Source organism: Podarcis vaucheri (assembly GCF_965113315.1).
Source record: "Podarcis vaucheri genome assembly, chromosome: 9".
NCBI lineage: Eukaryota > Metazoa > Chordata > Lepidosauria > Squamata > Lacertidae > Podarcis > Podarcis vaucheri.
In genome coordinates, this window is record NC_138767.1 from 62,570,297 (window position 1) to 62,590,330 (window position 20,034).

Here is a 20,034-nt window from a genome sequence, read left to right on the forward strand (position 1 = left end):
CCACCTAAGAGGCAGTTTAAACCAGGGATTAGATGATAAGACCTCCTGTTGGAACTTCGATTCTAGGCTCTGCATGAGCTGTGAACTCACCGGGAGAGCTCTGGGCCTCAATTTCCAAAGGTAAAATGGGCATGAACAGTGCTTTGTAAGGATGACTGAAATGTACCAAAGAAGCAATAACTGGCATAGCTCGATGTAGTCAAACTGAAATCATTTAACTGTTTGGCACAAGATACAGGCTGTAAAATGTAAACAAGACAGTTTCACTTGATTCCTGTGGGACAATCTTAGTATTCCAGAATAGGACTGAAGAATACACACCAAATTTTACGATTAAAGGTAAATACTAGTAATCCTCCCTGCTCCCCAAAACCAATGTTAATTCCCCTTTAACTGTTAGGACGGGCCCTCAAATAACAAGTCCTGGTTGGCATTGCCTAAACTCTGGGTAACAAATCTTACGAATTTTGTATCATTTCCATTTCACATTCCTGTAGCTCAGAGCACGCAAAACAGTTGTATTCAGATAGACTACAGCAACCGTTATTTCTGGAAAGGAAGAAATCCCCTCTCATGTTACAATAGCGGGAACTAATTAGGAAAGGATCAGCAAAACGAGAGCTAAATCAAGCTTCAGAATGGATGGCACAATTATTTCTCAAAAGGAAAGCTTTTATTAAGTAGAACTCAGTTATTGTGCTCGTAGCAACTGTAAAGAGCCCAACACTGCCCTCAACAGGGGGAATCCTGCTCTTAATATTATACGTTGCCCATCTCAAGCTAATTATAAAAATAAAATTGCTTGCATTAAATATCATCCACAGTTGCCAAACTTGCCAAGAGTCAATAGGAAAAGCATTAAAACAACAGGAGTTAAAGAAATAATGTTATGGATGGATTTTACGTATCGGACCAATGAAGTATTTAAAGAGGGCAGACGGTATGGCCACTTATTTCAAAGACATGAGAAGTAGCAGATTTGCATACTCAACATGTGACTTGTTAAATCAGTGGCGGACTTTGGTCTTTAAAATTTCAGAGGTGCCCTGTGCAAGGCCAAAATTGGATGCCTCCCCACCTTTCAGTTATAGTTGCAAAGTCCTGCAATGCCCTCTAGTGTTGGCGCCCAGTGCAAACTGGCCAAAATCTGCCCCTGTGTTAAGCAGATAGGGCCATTAAGACAGTTCAGTAAAGCGTGAGAGGTGGCAACTTAACAGCAACACAACTGCTGCCTAGAGAAGGAACTTCTTTTAAGCCTTTTCTTTGGTGATTGCTGCCCCGTAAAAAAAAAAAAGGCAGATAGCCAGGATTTTAGTGTAGATGCAATTGGAGAGCAGTACATCCACCAAAAATAAAATACAGCAGCAAAGATAGGAGTTTGTGATGTAAACTCAAGCCCTATTTCATACAATCAAAGGTAATTTATTTTCTTTGGTTTGTAAACATTTTTAAAATTACCCTGCCAGTGCAAATAAGATATATCATTATTATTCCCAAATTTCAGTGGCGGAGATTGAGTTAAGTCAGCCATGCATGGGATCTATAGCCCACCCCCCATTCAGGATATTTTTTGTGCCCCATAAGCTTTTGTTAGCATCTAAATAAATAATGCCAGCTTAAATTTTTATTTTTTAGAAAAAGCACATTGCCAGACTTAAGTCTTGCAGAATTGTGTGAATAAGCACTAAGGAAACAATTTTTTGAAATGTCAAAAGGTTATCTTTAAACTAATATGAACATTACATATAAACCCCCCCCAACTTCATGTTGCAGGTGGTTCATATTTTTTCCTGAGGCCGCAAGTGCTGAACAATACACTCAATACCTTACTTAATCCTGTCCTAAATAATATGCAAGTTCTTAAGCACGACACTGTTTGTTCGTATCCATAGGTGGCGCTAAAAATATGCAACAAAGAACAATCCATTGTGTATTGCGGTAGATTTCATTGCAAGCATAGAATTCAACAAGTCGTTTTTTGAAATTCTCTCTGTATTTTGCCCAATGAATCAAAGGGAGCCTTTTCAAGGTAGACAGAGAGGTTCCAAAGGAAACGATACAAATGGTAAATCACATAACACCTCTGGAAACAAGAACATAGTGAACACTGGTAAAACACTGAGTCAATCCCATAACTGCTTCGGGTTTTTAAAAAAACCCCAAACCACCACCTAAGGAAGAGAGAAGAGTTATAACATAAAATGCCACAAGATATTTTGTGTTCTTATATTGTGATTTTATGAGACCTGTGGTTATAGGGTGGCATAACAAATTTAATAAATAAAATAAAACAAGAACAAAGAGGACAACACAAAAGCAATTAATTTCAATCAGATTATTCCTAAACTCCTCTTCCAAGGACCCTTTGGCAGGAGCTGGGAGACAAAGGGAGGCAGTAAAATTTTCTGGTGTACACTGGGACAGGTTTGCCAATTGCCTTGAAGGGGAAACCTATTATTATCTTTCATGTTTATTTGGAATGAGAGATCACTTAGGCCAGGCATTGTGGTATCCACGGCCAATTTCAGGTTAGGCGGACATGGAGGCAAAAGTTTCATTATCACCTTTAAGTTTTGCCTGATCAAGCAATTTAAGGTTGCAACTATGGAGCACATGACGTCTTATGAAAAATCACAGGCAAAACTGATTAAACGCAGTGCCATCTGCAGCATTGTAATTCACAATATTTTTTTGCTGCAGCCCCAGCTTACTGAGCCAACCCTGTCCTAGACAATATGCAGAGCAATGAATTCAGCCTAAGGATCAAGACACAATTATTAATAGTACTGCAGATCCTGACTCAAGATCTCAAGCAGAGGATTTCCCCGGTGCTCTAACCCCAAATGCTTTCCCCTTAAGGTACTAGATGCTAGGATCTTAAAAACATGCAACGGATGTGCTGTGTCACTAATTCTCCCCTCCCTGTGTAAGAAAAAAAATTGTGCTCCCATCAAGTCATATCCGCTTACCCACAATGATCGTGCTTTAAATATAACCCTTGCCAATAGCTTATGGTTTTGCTAGGTAGATGCAATTCTTTGATGAAGGACTTGTGAAGATTGTTTCAGCCTCTAAGAGTGGCTTGAACTTTTGCACTTCCGTCCTCTGTCGAAAAGTTTAACCACCTGAGCTATACAAGGAGGAGGACTGAGACTTTTCTTCAGTTTCAGTTTCTGCTTTTAGTAATGCAGTGCATTCTACAGACTTAGGGCTGGTTGATACAAGAAAAGGGTCTTAGCAGTGATTATTTATACCCATCGAATGCCAATTCACACATTTCTCCAAGTTTTGGTAGGAATCATGCGGAGGACATTGGCAAAACATGAGATTTTTATATGGGTTGTATTTTTCACCAATGGTAAGCAGAAAATGTTTGGTTCAGGCCAGGCCAAGTAGATTCCTTGCACACGTCAGAAATATTAAGAGCTCTAACTCATTATGGCTGACGTGGAAAAACATTCCTAAACGCTTATTTGGTGGTTTCAAGCCAGCTATCAGTGCTCATAATTATCTTTCCAAGACAGAGGTAAGGAGTAAATCTCTTCCCTTTCCAGTCCCATATTTACCAGAACCACCATCTGAGGTCCATAATCTACTTTCTATTGAGGTACTAGATGGAACCTTTCATGAACTTTGAAAGCAAATACAGCAGCTATTGAGACAAAAAAACTGTAGGAACATGGGAGACTGAAGAATGAGAGGTGTACTGTTATTGACCATAGTACTGATAAAATGCCCCAATTCACAAAAAGTATTTTTAAAAAATGAGATCTAAGTAACTGAACAAGGGTAACTATATAAATAACTGAATTGTACCAAGGAGGACAAAAATATTGAATATTTTAGGGATAGTTATCTGGTAAAACAGTGAAGCTTTACCACTGTTCCACCAAAGAAGAGGAACCAAAGAGGAGGAACAAGTGGGAAAGAAGATAAATTAAGGAACTACATTAAGGATATTCTGAGTATAGAGTCCAGTCGTAATGTGTCAATTTGCTTCTCTGTACACTGGGAATTCATATATTGCATATTTTGCAAGCCACTATAAATATTTTTTTAATTGTTGGAAGACAAAGCAGCCACAACAACCACCATTAACTATCTGGGCCACCACTTCAGAGGAGGTGCTAAATTTCTACAAATCAGACGAGCTAATTTTGCTTTAAATATTTTATATAGGTAGAAGTATGTAGGCTATATGTAATATGAAACTACATAACTAGCAATGATGCAGTAATCAAACATTCGTGTGTGTGTGTGTGTGTGTGTGTGTGTGTGTTAACAAGCCACACAGTTTTATTTTCCAGCCTCCTCCCAGCTGCTCCACCCTCTGGACCTTTGCCAAGGCAACTCGACTTGTCCAAACAGGACACACTTTGATAAAATTTTCGCTCACACCCTGTCCTTCGGTGAGGCTAGTGAAGCAATTGATTTCTCCATGCAAATAAGGACAGGTGCACAGTTAAAAGTCCAAGCAAACTTCTAAGGCACTTCCTGGAACTGTAACCTACTAGAAAAGAGAGCGAGCGTGTGCCAAGGAACCTGGATAAGGGAAATATAATTTATGCACTTGATTTAAAAAAGATTAATCTTCCGACGGAGTCAGGACACGACCCAGGCAAAGTTAAGTACTTTGGAGCATGCTCTGACTATTCCAGCATGGAGATCCTATGGATTTCAACAGCACAGATTTCAACTAGATGTGTTATGTCTCATTAATTTCAATGGAGAGTTGGACTCAAATGGAATTTACTCCTGAGGAGGCCTGTTTAGGATTGCACTGTTAAAATGCTCCAGACATATTTTCATGTTGTTGTTGCTATTTATATAACATCGTATACCCATAGATCTCCGGGTGGCACACAACATAAAATGACAATATACAAAATACACAATTGAGACAAAGACAACTCAATAATCCCCCCTATTTTGCCTCATCAAGACTCTGTTTGTTTCTTCCTGCATGGATCAGCTTGGCTTGCTTTCTCTCACATGCATCTACCCATCCTTTAAGATCTGTAGAGGGGGGACTTTATGGGGGCTGCTGCCTTCTAGCAGCACAGCACACAACAGGGCTTTTTCCGTGGTAGCCCCCTGTATCTGCAACTCCCTGCCCTGAGAGGTTAGAGGGCTTTCTCCCTCCTTATCTATACAATATCTACAATGTTGAAGAACCTTTTTGCAACAGCTTTTGGTTTTACCGCTTGTTAGAGTGGGGTGTGTCTCTTTGCAGAAAAAAATACGCTCCCTTAGGTTTTATGCTGTGTTATTTTGCCGTAGTTTAGTTGACTACAACACAATTTGGCCGACACAGATGCCAGCCCTACACCAAGTCTACTCAGGCAACATTATTTATTACAGGACCTAATCATGTCGTCCACATCATGAGTCGATTCGCCTGCGAATATTCCAGTGTGAAATATGCAATCACCTGCTGAGAGCACCTTTTGCATTACACACTGGACAAGCAGACAAGTCTCTACACAAAAGAACAGATGACAAACCCAGCATGAAAAATGGAAATATTGAGAAACCCGAGGGGGGTTATTTCAGCCTCCCAGGACACCGTGATCTTAAGCTGACCACATCGGAAACCAAGAAACTTCAAAACGCAATGTGAAATTGCTGGACTGCAATATATCAAGAGGTTCAGTGCCATCACATGTGGACTGAACTGGCACAATATATATTTTTAATCACATTCCCAAGTATTAATTGGCCTACCAATACTAACACACAAACGTAATTTTATTTGTATGCTGTCTTTCCACAGTTCAAACCATGCTCAAGGCGGCTTACAGAATGGAGAGAAAAAACACATAACTGCAATATAACAAAAGCAGTCATTAGCAAGAAATAAACGTTAAAAAAAATTCACAACCCAACTCAACCATTTCCGCATAAATCATCACAAGATCTAAAATAAAGATACAAAACAGCCAACAGCAACGACCCCCTGCCAACAAAACCCTCCAAGCAAGACCCCCAACCCAGCACGTCTAACTCATCAACAAATATGAATGACCAGCATTAATAACACAATTATCCCTTTCTCTACTTATCTACATTTCCTTTCCTTCTGATCTGTCTGCTTGCAAGTCTCTCCCTCTTTAAATCTCGGTAAAACTTCATAAATCTGATGAAGAGGACACTAGTCATGAAGACATATTCCATAGCAAAATGGTTAGCCTTTAAGATGTCAGAAGGCTCTTCCTTTCCTTCTTCAATTTCTTCTAGAAATTATACACTCATCAAAAATGCTGATGGTCTCTAAATGCACAAAACCTTTAAATGCTCTGATCAGGCTTATTTAGTAGCATTGTAAATGTTCTGCAAACATGGGAAGAAAATTCAGGACAACCACAAGGAGACACAATCTTGGTAAATATGTGGTACAGCCTGCTTCTAGGAAAGGAGCCAGACATAGCAGAATAGAGTGCAGAGATCCAGCATTTACACATTTCAAGGTTATTCACCATTCATGGCTTGGTCCATACTATGTGGAAGAGGAATGCTGAAAAACTCGCCTTAATCGGCATTTCCGCATGTACGCAGGGATAAAGAAAATATCTTCCAATGGTGCTGGGAGGTTCCACTTGTGGTTTTAAAAACTCGTGCCCCAAGTGCTGATGGAAGAACTTAATTTGGGCTTCATAAACTCTCCTGAAGTTTCAAAACTTCTAACATCTGCTTCCACTATCTCCGGGTTCTTATATCTCTAAGGCTACAATTCCAAGAAAATGTTCCAGGAAGTAAGAGTGCTTCCAGGATGACGACTTCTAGAGCTACCTAGGCTCTGCAATTCTGGGTCACTGCACTTGTTGAAACCACCTCTTTTTGCAAGGAATGAAGAATGGTGCTACGATCTACACCTGAAGAGATTGTGCTTCTTCTGTTCCACCCTTAAAAAAAGTAAACTTAAAAAAGTAAACTTTTTTTTGGGGGGGAAGGATGCCAAAGAAACGGAAGACCACAGGAGAACAGCAATTTTATAAATGAATGGACACAGAACTGAAATAAACACCTTGTGTAGAAGCACCCTAAGTCCCAGTGAAATCAGTAGGATGTATTTATGAATAAATATTTTTAGAACTGTGCTGTATCTTCAGAGGTTAGACCACAATTATGTTTTTTCCTCCTCAGCTGAGAGAAGGCAGTGCCTGCACACTCCCCCCCCCGCCTATTTGGTGTCCAGAAATGGCCCCATAGAGATCAGACAAAGAGGAAAAACAGGTTAGGATTCCAACTAATCCTACCTAAGGATATTAGTGTCAAGTCAGTTGAGAAAGCACAACCTTACAACTAGAACTACTACTGTCTCTGGAGGATTAACATAGGTAAAGGTAAAGGTACCCCTGCCCGTACGGGCCAGTCTTGCCAGACTCTAGGGTTGTGCGCTCATCTCACTCTGTAGGCCGGGAGCCAGCGCTGTCCGCAGACACTTCCGGGTCACGTGGCCAGCGTGACAAGCTGCATCTGGCGAGCCAGCGCAGCACACGGAACGCCGTTTACCTTCCCACTGGTAAGCGGTCCCTATTTATCTACCTGCACCCGGGGGTGCTTTCGAACTGCTAGGTTGGCAGGCGCTGGGACTGAACGACGGGAGCGCACCCCACCACGGGGATTCGAACCGCCGCCCATGTGATCGGCAAGTCCTAGGCGCTGAGGTTTTATCCACAGCGCCACCCGCGTCCCTTCAGGAGGATTAACAGATAAACTTTAAAGAGTCAGGACTCACATGAGAGAGGTGTTGTTGTTTTTAAAGGTCCTTTTAGCACCAGACCATTCTATTCCATTTCAATTCAATATTTTTCTTAAGAAAAAAAAAAACATTCTGTGACCTAAACCCAGCAGTTCACCATATATAGGATTTGGGTTAAAATTCTTCAGGGTATCTTGGGAAAGGGTACAGAGTGGGTAAAAGAAAATACTTGCCTTTTCTTTGTAACTTGGGTCTTCAGCAGGTGCTACGACGCCACTGTTTTCACCCAATTCTTAACTAGTTAACTATATTAAACCTCACATTTGGATCAAATAGTTATTGAATCAGTACTGTACAGGGTGGAAATGAAGAGAAAAATAACAGGGTCTACGATGAGGGAAATAGGGTTGTCAATCAACAACAGCAACAAAAAGAAAATTGCCACTGAATAACTGGTGAATAGATGAAAGAAATTTAAACAAATCTTCATATTGCGAAAACCACAGAATATGTGCCTTTGCAAGCTACTTAACAAAGTAGTACAGTGGTACCTCAGGTTACATATACTTCAGGTTACATACGCTTCAGGTTACAGACTCTGCTAACCCAGAAATAGTGCTTCAGGTTAAGAACTTTGCTTCAGGATGAGAACAGAAATTATGCTCTGGCGGCACAATGGCAGCAGGAGGTCCCATTAGCTAAAGTGGTGCTTCAGATTAAGAACAGTTTCATGTTAAGAACGGACCTCCGGAACGAATTAAGTACTTAACCCGAAGTACCACTGTATCAACAAGCAAAAGCTACCATGTTAGATAGAAAAGCTATTAGAATTTCCTTTCCACACCAGTAGCAAAAGAAGACTCATAAAATATGAACGTGTTCCTCAATGGATTGGCCCTACTGATTAAGTTTGGCTCTGACTGATGAATCAACTAAAGCTTTAGTTGATTAATATACCCAGTATAAATTGCAGGCACCCCAAAAAAATAAAAAATAAAACTGAGAAATTGGGAGAAAAGCAGGAAATCGCAGAGGACTTTAGCCTGCAACATGAAAATGTTTCACAAAGACCCCACAAGCCTGTATTCTATTTAACGCGGAACAACTTTTAGCCTTACGAATACAAATCTGCTAGCCATATACAGGAATGGTATGGTAAAAAAAATGTAATAAAGTTATAATACAGTCACACTCAGATGCCTAGCTATACTAGTTATTAATTCTACTATGATTTAGCTGTTTCCACTAAAACAAGCCATTGCTCTCACATGACCGTGTGTGCAATTGCTATTGCCCCCATTTTTACATCTAACTAAACTTTACTGAGTGCCTGCTGCCATGGGACAATGTGCTTCCTTATCAGAGCAGACCCTTATCTGCCTTCCTGTCTCAGCGACTTCTTTCAGAGAAACAGAGACACAAAGTTGAGCAAGAAGAAAGAGCAGGCTTCTGAAAACAAGTGAGGTATATATAATGGCATGACAGTCTTTCCTTTCCAAGCAGAAGAGAAAGAGCAGCTTCTTTTAAGACTCAACTTTCAATAATAATAATAATAATAAGAAGAAGAAGAACAACAAAAACACAGGAGATGTGCACAATCTAGCTGCAGTGATTTCAAGGGAATAACACCCAGCCCATAACAGGAGTGCTTCTGTTCAAGGATTCAGACCACCTGGAAAGGGAGCCTTGCAATGAATGCTATTCAGGTCTTGGGACAGGCAGGTGAGAAGGAAGAAAAGAAAAAGATGCCTTTCCTACAACATTCTTCAGAATACTTTCCCCAGCCCAGTGGAGTGGGGTGGAAGTTTCTGGAGTGTAAGAAAGAAGAGAGGGGGAGGTTTTAAACCCTGTGATATACATCCCATTGACCCTCTACTCACCTTGTGGAGAGTAGGAGAAGTTAGCAGCCTAAGCAGGTCATTTAAGCATCATAGATTTGTAGAGCTGGAATGGACCACCTGCAATGCAGGGACCCTTTCCTGTCCTTCTCCTTTTAATTTACAAAACACTTGGAGGAAGAGTCCCCCAAGCGTGCAGAAATCCCTACAATATTTTTTGATGGCCCTATTTGGCTTCCAAATTGGGGATCTTTGATAGCAAGCCATACATCATGCCATATAATAAAATTACAAATCCCAGTACGTAAAGGTAAAGGGACCCCTGACCATTAGGTCCAGTCGTGGCCGACTCTGGGGTTGCGGTGCTCATATTGCTTTACAGGCCGAGGGAGCCAGCGTACAGCTTCTGGGTCATGTGGCCAGCATGACTAAGCCGCTTCTGGAGAACCAGAGCAGAGCACAGAAACGCCGTTTACCTTCCTGCCGGAGCGGTACCTATTTATCTACTTGCACTTTGACGTGCTTTCGAACTGCTAGGTTGGCAGGAGCAGGGACTGAGCAACGGCAGCTCACCCCGTTGTGGGGATTCGAACCGCCGACCTTCTGATCGGCAAGTCCTAGGCTCTGTGGCTTAACCCACAGCGCTACCCAAGTCCCTAATACAAATCCCAGTAGGCGGGCCTAACAGATAGCTCTTTGAGTCCCAACCAGGATTTCTATCCCCTAAAAAACAACAACAATCAACCAGTCGCTCTTCTAGACAAGGGAAATATCTGCATTTTTACTCTGAGCGCTAAGGCATGCATATTAAACCATGCTTAATAAATCATTGTATTGAATTAGGCATCATATGCGTATTCCCCCTTCTCGGAAGCAAATTTCCCCCTCCCCTCTTAGCTGAATTATACATTAGCCAGGATTTGAAACCAGACTTAAAGGTGGTTCTGAACCCTGTTCAAGCAGTAACCCTGGTTCAGTTTAAGACAGTAAGGGTTTTTATCAATATAAGGGCAAAAGAAGCTGTCATCACCAACAGCCCCCAGTCCTCCACTTTCACTGCACAGTTTAAGCCCACTCCCCCCCTCCTTCTCCCCCTGCCTGTTTTCCTGCTTTCTGCATTTTTGTGGCCTGGCCCAACCCCGTAACTCTCCAGGAGGAGGAAAAACCAGCTCCCCACCCACCCACCCACTGCAAGCAAATTGCTATAGAAAAAAAAAGGCAATCAGGTTGGGTGACAAGACCCACCAGCCCTCAAAACAGCCTTCTTTCCTAGCCAAACGCGACACAGCTACATGCACAGGTATTCGCCCCAATCTGCATAAACTGGTTTGTTTCACCCAACACTCACAACCAATCCACTGCAAGCAATTCAAAATATTCACACACCCCAGCCCCACCCCATGTTTACTCAGAATGGTGTCCCTGGCCCAATCCGAACTAATTCAAGGTGCTTTCAAACCAATCACATTGCTGGTGCTGCAGTTAAAGAGACAGGAGCATAGCCAAAAGGCTGCCTTGAAAGCAGCTGGAGGAATAGGCAAGTCAAAGGGAGGGGAGAGAACCGAAAAGATCCAAAAGGCACAGATTTCCTTTCTCGTAGCTCAGAAAAGCTCAGCCCACCCCCCAGTCTTGATATTTCTGCCTCTGACACCTCCTTGACACTTTGCCCTCCCCAGTGGCAGACTTTGGTGATGGCGCCCCGAGCAAGGACAAAATTTGGTGCCCCCTCCTCGAAAATATTTCTTATTTTCACAATAATTCCTTTGGGTATGGTTGCTTTTTTAGGGTTCTTCCCAGTAGGTACCTGAATCAATATAGGCATATTATTATTATTATTATTATTATTATTATTATTATTATTACACCCCTTCGTCTTGATGCCCAGTTTGGGGGAACCACCTACACAACCCCTAAATCTAGGGCTGCTCTCCCCCTCCACTGGTAATCTAACCTCACCATCTCTCTCATCACCCAGTCCCTAGTTTTTCTCTTCCTCTCCACCACCACTTAAACACTGTTGTCTGTGTCAAGTGTATACAGTGGTACCTCTGGATGCGAACGGGATCCATTCCGGAGCCCCGTTCGTATCCTGAGTAGAACGCAACCCGCGACTGCGGGTCGCAATTTCCCGCTTCTGCGCATGATGTCATTTTGAGCGCCTGCGCATGCGCGAGTGGCGAAACCTGGAAGTAACATGTTCCATTACTTCCGGGTCGCCGTGGAGCGTAACCCGGAAACGCTCAACCTGAAGCATATTAACCGGAGGTATGACTGTACTTGTGGGTGCCTCTGGAGTCAAGTATGCTCTGCTTAGGGTGACCTGTGGCTCCACCAGCTGCTAGCTGGTCTCTTGGTAGACTGTGTCCCCTTTGCCCCGCCAGCTCCAGTGCAAAGCTGCCGCCACCATTGCCAACATATCAATATAACCCTTGTGGTTAAAGAGACAGGAGGAGGAAAAATTGCTGTAAATGGGAAGGACTGGAGTTCGGGAGCGCACAGTCCCACGACCACTCGTATGATCTTAACAGAGGTTAAGTGTATGTCTATCGCAACAATATGTGAAATCATTCATGCGAGTTTGGACTTTTGGATCTGAGCAAGATGTGAAAATCAGAAGGGAACATTACACAGATATACGTGAATTGCGAAAAATCAAACCAGGGAAGAGGAGGAAGAAAGATGACGGGTATGGAAAAATGATTAAATAAGCTTTTTTGTGTGTGTCTCTCTTCAGAGAAGCAATTTGGTCATTCTCTGATGTGCCAAGGCTTTTAAACTACTTGCTCACCGCATGTACCAGACAGTCACACACACACAATTTCCATTATGGCTAACCTTAGTATTTAAAATATGCAGGACTTCTAACGTTCTGTTTGGCTTACATAACTGTTAGGATAGCTACCCTTGGAATATATCAACAACTGTTATTAAGAACCCTATTAGGAAGCCCCGGCACTAGATGGAGCCTTAAGACAGGCAAGTGTTAAATTTGTTCCTTAACCCTGCCAAATGTCAAATTATGAATTGGAAGCAATAAACCTTGAAATGAAAACACAAAACTTCAATGCCAGCTACACAGAAGAGCTTCCTGCTGGATAGAAGCATTGGCTATTACAATAACCTGTCTTTCCAAAATATATGACTTAATTATAAAGTATGTCTCAGAAATTATGTATCTTTGACTTACAATGAATAGCAAAATCACCTACACTTACAAACATTAGCTTCAAATACCTGATTTTAGTTCACTGCAAAGAACAGTCCTAATAAATAAATATGCAAAAGTCCAGTTATTTTTATTTTAAAAAAGAAAATGCAATGGCAGTGTAATATTAAAGGATGGACCAGGCGGATATGTGATCATTAAAACGATCAACTATGTTATGCCTGACTAAAGCATATACAAAATTAGCTATTTCCCAATATCATGGTTGATTAAGGGGATTAAAATAGTGAAGCAAGATGATAGCCTTCAAATTTCTAAATTCTAAACTTGTTCACTGACCAGTATCCACACTATGGAAGGCACTAGTCAGGTGTAGCCAACGTAGTGCTGTCCAGATGTTGTGTATCTCAACTCCCATCATCCCTGACCAATGTCCATGTTAGCTGAAGGTGTAATCCAAAACAGCTGGGAAGCACCAGATTGGCTACCCCTGCACAGAATTCAGGCGAGAGTCACAGGCTTCATTGCTTATCTGCCTCAAATTTATTTGCCTATAGAAAGCTTATCACATGGGGGACAAAGTATTTTAGCATACCCTTCTCCTTAATATGCTTATAGAAAATGAGCAGAAGGTTCTTTTCAAAAAGGGGAGAGGGCAGGAAGGTGTATTTAAATAGGCATCCTCCATCTGCATGAATTGGTATGATCCTAGGAGACTAAGTACATGTTTTTTTCTGAATTTGCAGAGGGCTTATAAGCTAGTATTCCAATCCTTAACACAGAGGAAGTATAGAATATACAGTACTAAGAAGACATTCTTTTTTACACTTGGAGCTGCTCTGACAGTTTGTAAGCTACAGTATTTCAGCTGATGATTTTGTTGGTCTTTATTAACACGATGCACAATTTTAATATTAACCCAATGAGAAATCTAACATCTTTGCAGGAAAGCAGGTTTTTTTTTCCTTTTTGCAAATAAAAACTTACCAAAATATTAGCTTCTGTTATATACACAAATAAGTTCGTGAAATCCGTACTTCTGAGAAGAAAAAAATGCAAAATACCATAAGTGTATCTCTAAGAAGAATGGGCACAACAACCTAAAGTTACTAAATTTCCCACATTGATCTCAGTTGGAAAGAGTGGGAAACGCTTGCTTGAAATTAATGGAACTGAGGGAATATTTAACTTCGGCTAATTGTGCCATATAAGCCCCAATCCAGATCTTACTACATGTAGTTTTGCATGACCAGTTGCACCAGAATGTGGTTGCAGATGTGCAGCTAAATGAGCATCCTGCTGAAAGTAGTATCATGCAGGTAGATAACATCTGCATCCAGATGTGTATCCAATTTACACCAATGGCCCTGTTCCAGCAAATGCTAGGCATGCAAAAAGCCTGCTTCCATGCACAAACCTCCTTATCTGGGTAAATACAGAATACTAGTTAGCTATGAAATGATCCATCAGTAGTAAATCCCAATAATAATAATAATAATAATAATAATACAGATGGTCAAAGTTCTCTTTCTGAACTTCCTCTTGGAACATTTTCTTTCTCCCTCTTTCCCTTGTGAATGCATCCTTGCTTCCCAATCGGATACACGATTTCATTCAAACGAAGGATGCTTAGTTTTTCACATTGCAAAGAGAAATTTAATTCCCTGCTTCACATGCAGATTAGGAACACTTCCATGATGTGCACAGAGATCTGTTTTACTAGGGTTTTAAGTGAAAAGGCTGGACAGTCATTTTCCATGAGTGGTTTGGGAAGATGACAAACTACCTTATGGCAGAAAAATTCTGGAGTTAAAATACGGAGTGCCTCCAAACACTATTAATTTCCCAATTCTATGAAACATTTTGCTTTGGGTAGGGGTTAGGCTTCCCCCATCATGCCTAAAATGATGAACGTGAAAGGCTTTGATCACTTGAATGTATTTTACATATTTTAAGTACCATTTTTATCACCACCATAAGAGAGGTAAAGCTTAACCAAAACTATGATGTTTCCTAGAAAAAAAACCTTCCAGAACAGATGTTGAATTTACATGCATTAGTGAGTGGTCTGCTTTTTTTAGAAAAACTTTTAACATTCATGCACTTCAGTGAAACTACTTCCAATTCACACCACTGCTTCCCTCCCCTTCTCAAAAACCTGTACCTCCCCACTCCCAGCAAGTATCCTTAATTGCGCGCTGTAGCACAGAATGTGGGAGTTTAAATGCTAACACGGGCTCCTTGTGACATAACACAGGCTGCTTAGGCAATCGCTGAGTGTGTAGAGACATGATAATTCGCTGGGTGGAGACTGGGAGTTGTAGGGCAGTGACAAGGGGTTGTGGCTGGGCTACTGATCTACCAGAAAACAGCCCGAAACAGGAAAGAGCACACATATGCTACTTGGAATGTATGACGCAAACCCCAGCCTTGAAACAAAGAACAGGAAACGGCTCTGCTGGCTCGGCTGGAAAGAAAGCACAGAGAAACATTTGGGTGGCCTTCCCTGACCCCTATATTCATGTGCAGCTGGGATTTAACAAACAAACAAACAAGCAAGCAAGCAAGCAAAGTGGGTGTAACGTGTAAAGTGCTTGGTCTCTGGGTGTGAAAAAAACAACCTGTCTCTATACCGCAGACCTGCCCTTGACAAACACCAGACTAATATCTCTATGGGACAATATAACCACTGAGATATGAAAGCTGGGAGCTAAATGGCACCTTAAACCTAGGTTATGGGTGCCGCAACCGAATGTCTATAACAAGAATACAAGGTTGAAAATGAATGAACTGCAGCTAAAATCTCATATTCCTTTTTCACATGGTCTAGTCCTCATCTGAAGGCTGCAAACCACAAAGCCATACTTCCCCTGCCCGTCCCCCTAATATTCTTATGAGGGTCTCTTCGCCAGTCCTCAGAGAGTGGCTGGAAGTGGAGAGGCAGAAAAAGGTCCTCCTTCCGTTCCAGCAGTGGGAGTTTTAATCTGAAAATCTAAGGCACAGTACTACTCCCAAAGCTCAGAAACTGCTCACATTAATGAAATTCCCTGTTGCAAAATGCACCTAGAAAAATGGGAGTTTCAAACGCTGACCACAACATGCAATTTCCTTTGCACCCACCCTTTCCAGACAGCTCGGAATAATTAACTCTGGACTTCCCAAGCATTCTCCTTTTTTAAAAAATTCTGAAATACAAGCGCAAACTTTGTTATCAAGGGTTGAGGTGGACTCTTGCGCCCAATAAAGTATCCTCCCCCCAAAAAGACCGAAACCAACAGCCATTATTTTATTGCACTTTCTAGCCTCCTTTCTCTACTTGTACAAGATCTCCTTAATAGGAGAGGTCATTACAAACAATCTGGAGCTCCAATAATAGTGCCTAAAATTTATTGAAAATAAAAGTTGACGCACCAGACAGTAGCCTGGTTTGCATGACATGCAAGCTCAAGTCACAGCTTACCATGGTTCTGCAGGCTGCAAGCAAGTAGAGTGAAGCCACTTTTGCTACCCTGGTCTTTCTGCTACTGTGCTAACCCATGTCTTGGCTTAGTGTGTCAGCTGAATCCAGACTCATAGTTTAGTTCTCTCCAGGCTAACCATGAGCCGTAATTAAGGTTTGTCCTATGGTTTATGGCTCATGGTTTGCCTATGAGAGCTTGGTCACGAGCCCATGTTTTAATGAGACGCTAAGGCAAACCATGGCTTAGCTCAGCAGCAAACAACCAGGGAGGATCAAAGTGGTGGTCGCACTAAGTGGCATACATTTGCACTAAGTTTAGCATGTTGCATGAGCCAGATCATTGTAAGACGAAAACACTAGGACATATGGTGAGCTTATTTGGATATCACAATAAACCATGGCTCAGTGATGACAAGAATGAGAGTCAGAAAGTCTTGGCTGCTAGTTCCGATTAAACGACAAGTTGAGGCCGATTGAACAAATGGTGGTTTAAATTTAACCATGGTTTGTTTGAAACAAGCCAACTTCAAACCATGGGTTATGAAACTGTCTTTGTTTGAAAGAAAATAAAGTTAAGTTTAATCACATTATATGATCTGGATGTGATGCTAAAATGCAGTTAATCAAAAGCAAAAACTTCCTCTTGGAGTTGCGGGGAGCAAAGGGGAGAGGGGAACCGTAAGTGTCCAAGGCTTGCTCCCATTATGATAGCTATGAACCCACAGATGGGCCACAAAAACCTCCAGAAAAATACCTGTTGCCCATTTTATATCTGGTTGATTTCTACATATTATACTACTTTATATGGCATTCGTATTTCACATATTATGAACTAGATCAGTAGAACAGGTCATGCAGCCGTCTACTACGCCTGATGCAAGGGATGTCCTATATTCTGTTGGCAACCATCATAACAACTAAGTTCAGATTTGAACTTTGATTTGGGTCTCAATCACTAAACTTGCTGCTACAGATTCTTCTTAACACTAGTCTAGTCTCTGTTTGGACCCATGTTTGGATATGGTTGCTCCTAAAAGACATGCATTTTCTAATCAGAACACCAGTTTTCAAATTTTCTTCAGAAATTGGCACAAACTCTATTTACCGTGCAATTCTGTAACGTTTACTCAGAAGTACCACTGACATCAATGGGGTTTTCTCCAAAGTGAGTGTGCACATAGAATTACAGCCTTAGGTTGGCACAAGTCTTCCCCCTCCACCAAAGAAATAACATTCTGTGAATGTTACTAGTTTATAATAACTTTGGTGTTTGCAAAAACAGGAAGGCAGAATAGGAAGGCACACTTACAACCAGGTTTATTATTATTATTATTATTATTATTATTATTATTATTATTATTTATCATACTACACAACTGTTATTCTCAGATATTATCTTGCTTTTTTGTTTATCAGTATAAAATTCAGTCAAAGCAAAAAGTCTGCCTAGATACCTTTGCTTTGTGAGGAAGGGAGCCGAAGAAAGAGTTTATCTGAAAGCATTCATATTACAAAACTGACCAACACATTTTAAAGCCTAGTGGCCAAAGTTAGGTTGATGTACATTATTCCTAGGTCAAATTGTTGATCTTAACCAAATCCAAGTCTGGATCATGCAAGCAACTCATTAGGCAAGCTATGGGAAAAGTTCTCAAAACTATGGGAGAAAAGTTACACCACATTTTTTTTTGGCCTTTTATAGAAAATAACACCTTTGTGGACTCAAAATGTTTCAAAGTACTGAATCTATGCAAGGTTCCAATTTCTCCAACAACCAGACAAAGGTGAGCCCTGTGAACTGTGGCACTTCCTGCCACACACACAAAAGGCCACACACACACAACTGTGCAAGTGATGCTGCGCACACACACACTTCAGTTGAGAGATAACTCTGCATAAGAATAAAAATGGACAAAGTGAGAGTTTATGAATTGCTGCAGTAAGAAGAAAGCAAAATGATAATCTAAATCAAAGTGAGTTGTCTGGTGAATTTTACCACCATTTCCTAAATAAAAACTGTGGATTCTTGCTAAAGTTATGTTCCATATGGAAATTAATACAAACATCCAAGATAAGCAGTAATGTTTTAAGCACAAAGAAAGCAACTTTCAGGAAGGAATGAAGCCAAGTGCTGGTGTCCCTTTCAATTATGCACAAGACTTTTTAAAAAATTGATCACCAGAACCTAGGTGACTTTGGAAAGTGTGTGAATGTGTTTTAAAAAAACAATAAAATGGGTATACACTGCTCTCTGTGAGCCACTGAGGATAAAATGTGGACAGGCTACTCAATGCAGTTATTCAGCAATGCAATTATTCTTATTGTAAATCAACTGAAAATACACATGACATCTCCATGTCAAGACATGCATGTAATAGAAAAAAAGCAACAGACTTCATGTTCAAACTTACGTTGTGCACATTAAGTTTTCTTTCCCAAACTGCAACTAAACTGGTGATTGAAATAGAATTATTTATCCCCTTCTTTTTTGGTGGGAGGGAGGGGAACGACCTCTAAACAGTAGAACCTTAAGAGAACATCTCACATTGCATATCAATGTTACTTAACTAAGTACAGAACCAAAAAAAGCTATACAAATGTGTCCTCTTCTCTAGTTTGGTATGTAGTATCTAGAAACGGGCATAATTCACACATCTTGATATATGCTTCTCATTTTCCCTTTCTTGCTCCTATGAAGAGATAACAAAAGCAGCAACCCCCTGATCAACTGACACCTTAATTATTTAAATGGCAGTTCTCCAAGGATGTTATGGTGCAGGGCTGCCGTTTTGTTTTGAGCATCCTATGCAGCGAAGACCGAAATAACGTTCAGGGAACGCAAAGAAACACGGAGCAACGTCCTTTCCCACTTGGGAGGGAGAAGAAAAGTATCCCGAGTCTAGTTAGCGGCAAACTCTTGTCGAAAGAAAGCAATCCAGTAGCTCCAGGTGTTTTCTTTTTTAAAAAGCCCCTCAGGAAAGCTGCGGCAGATGGGATCTTTGTTCGACGGCTCTCCTCCCCAACAGCTCCAAATGACAGGAGGAACGGTTCGTGTTTCAGAAGACCGGGAACAGAAAAGCAAGAGGAGGAGGAGGGAGACACACGAACACGCACACACCGCAGATCGGGAAAACACCCGTGAACGCCAAAAGCTGCGGCGTTCCTTCAGCTTACGGGGCAGCGGCGACTCCAAATGGCAAGGCGTCGCTCTCCCACCACCCCCGGGGGTGGGGTGGGTGGGTCATGGAGACAGATCCCAAGACACACCCCCCCTCTCGCTGCCCCACAACTTTTGCAGCTGCACAAACACTCTGGCCGAAGCGCCCCTCAGTCCCCTGGCCGGGCCGGCGCGTCCGCCCCCGCTTCGCCAAACAAGAGCGCGCGCCCAGGAGCCTCTCCATTTCCCCCCTCGCTTGAGGAGCACCTTCCCTCCGGCCTCCCCGCTTCCCCATCCCTTCTCCCAGACACCTCTCGGCCGCCGCCGCCGCCACCAGACACGTCGCTTTCCTCAGCCGCCACCTTTGCCTCCTCCCCTTCCCTTCGCGCGACTTACTTTTCTCCCCTCTCTTAACTTGTCCAAGAAACCGAGGCGACGACGCCACCGCAAGAAGTTTGCTGCTCGAGTCGGCGGTGCTGTTGTCGTTCTCGCTGGTAGCGGGAAAAACCCTCCTTCCCTCTCTTTTTCCGCCCTCGAGGGGGAAACCCGGGGGTTTCTCTCTTTGCCGCTTGGCCGCAGGGGCGTTTAGTCCGTCGGCGGCGCGTCCGTCTGTCAGCCCGTCGCGCCTCTGCCCTCGCCTTCTGCTCTGTCTCTCTCCTCTTCTTCTTCTTCTTCCCCCCACCAAGCTCCAAGGCAGGCTCCTGGCACTAG

At 42.0% G+C, this 20,034-nt stretch overlaps 1 protein-coding gene across 1 annotated transcript in view; it reads right to left on the bottom strand.

The window, feature by feature from the left end:
* KLF3 (KLF transcription factor 3) overlaps positions 1-19,990 on the bottom strand; it is a 39,782-nt gene extending 19,792 nt beyond the window's left edge. Inside the window, exon 1 of the mRNA XM_082238274.1 lies at positions 19,720-19,990. The gene's annotated coding sequence lies outside the window, so the exon portion shown is untranslated. The remainder of the gene's footprint in view (positions 1-19,719) is intronic.
* Between the last annotated feature and the right edge of the window lie 44 nt (positions 19,991-20,034).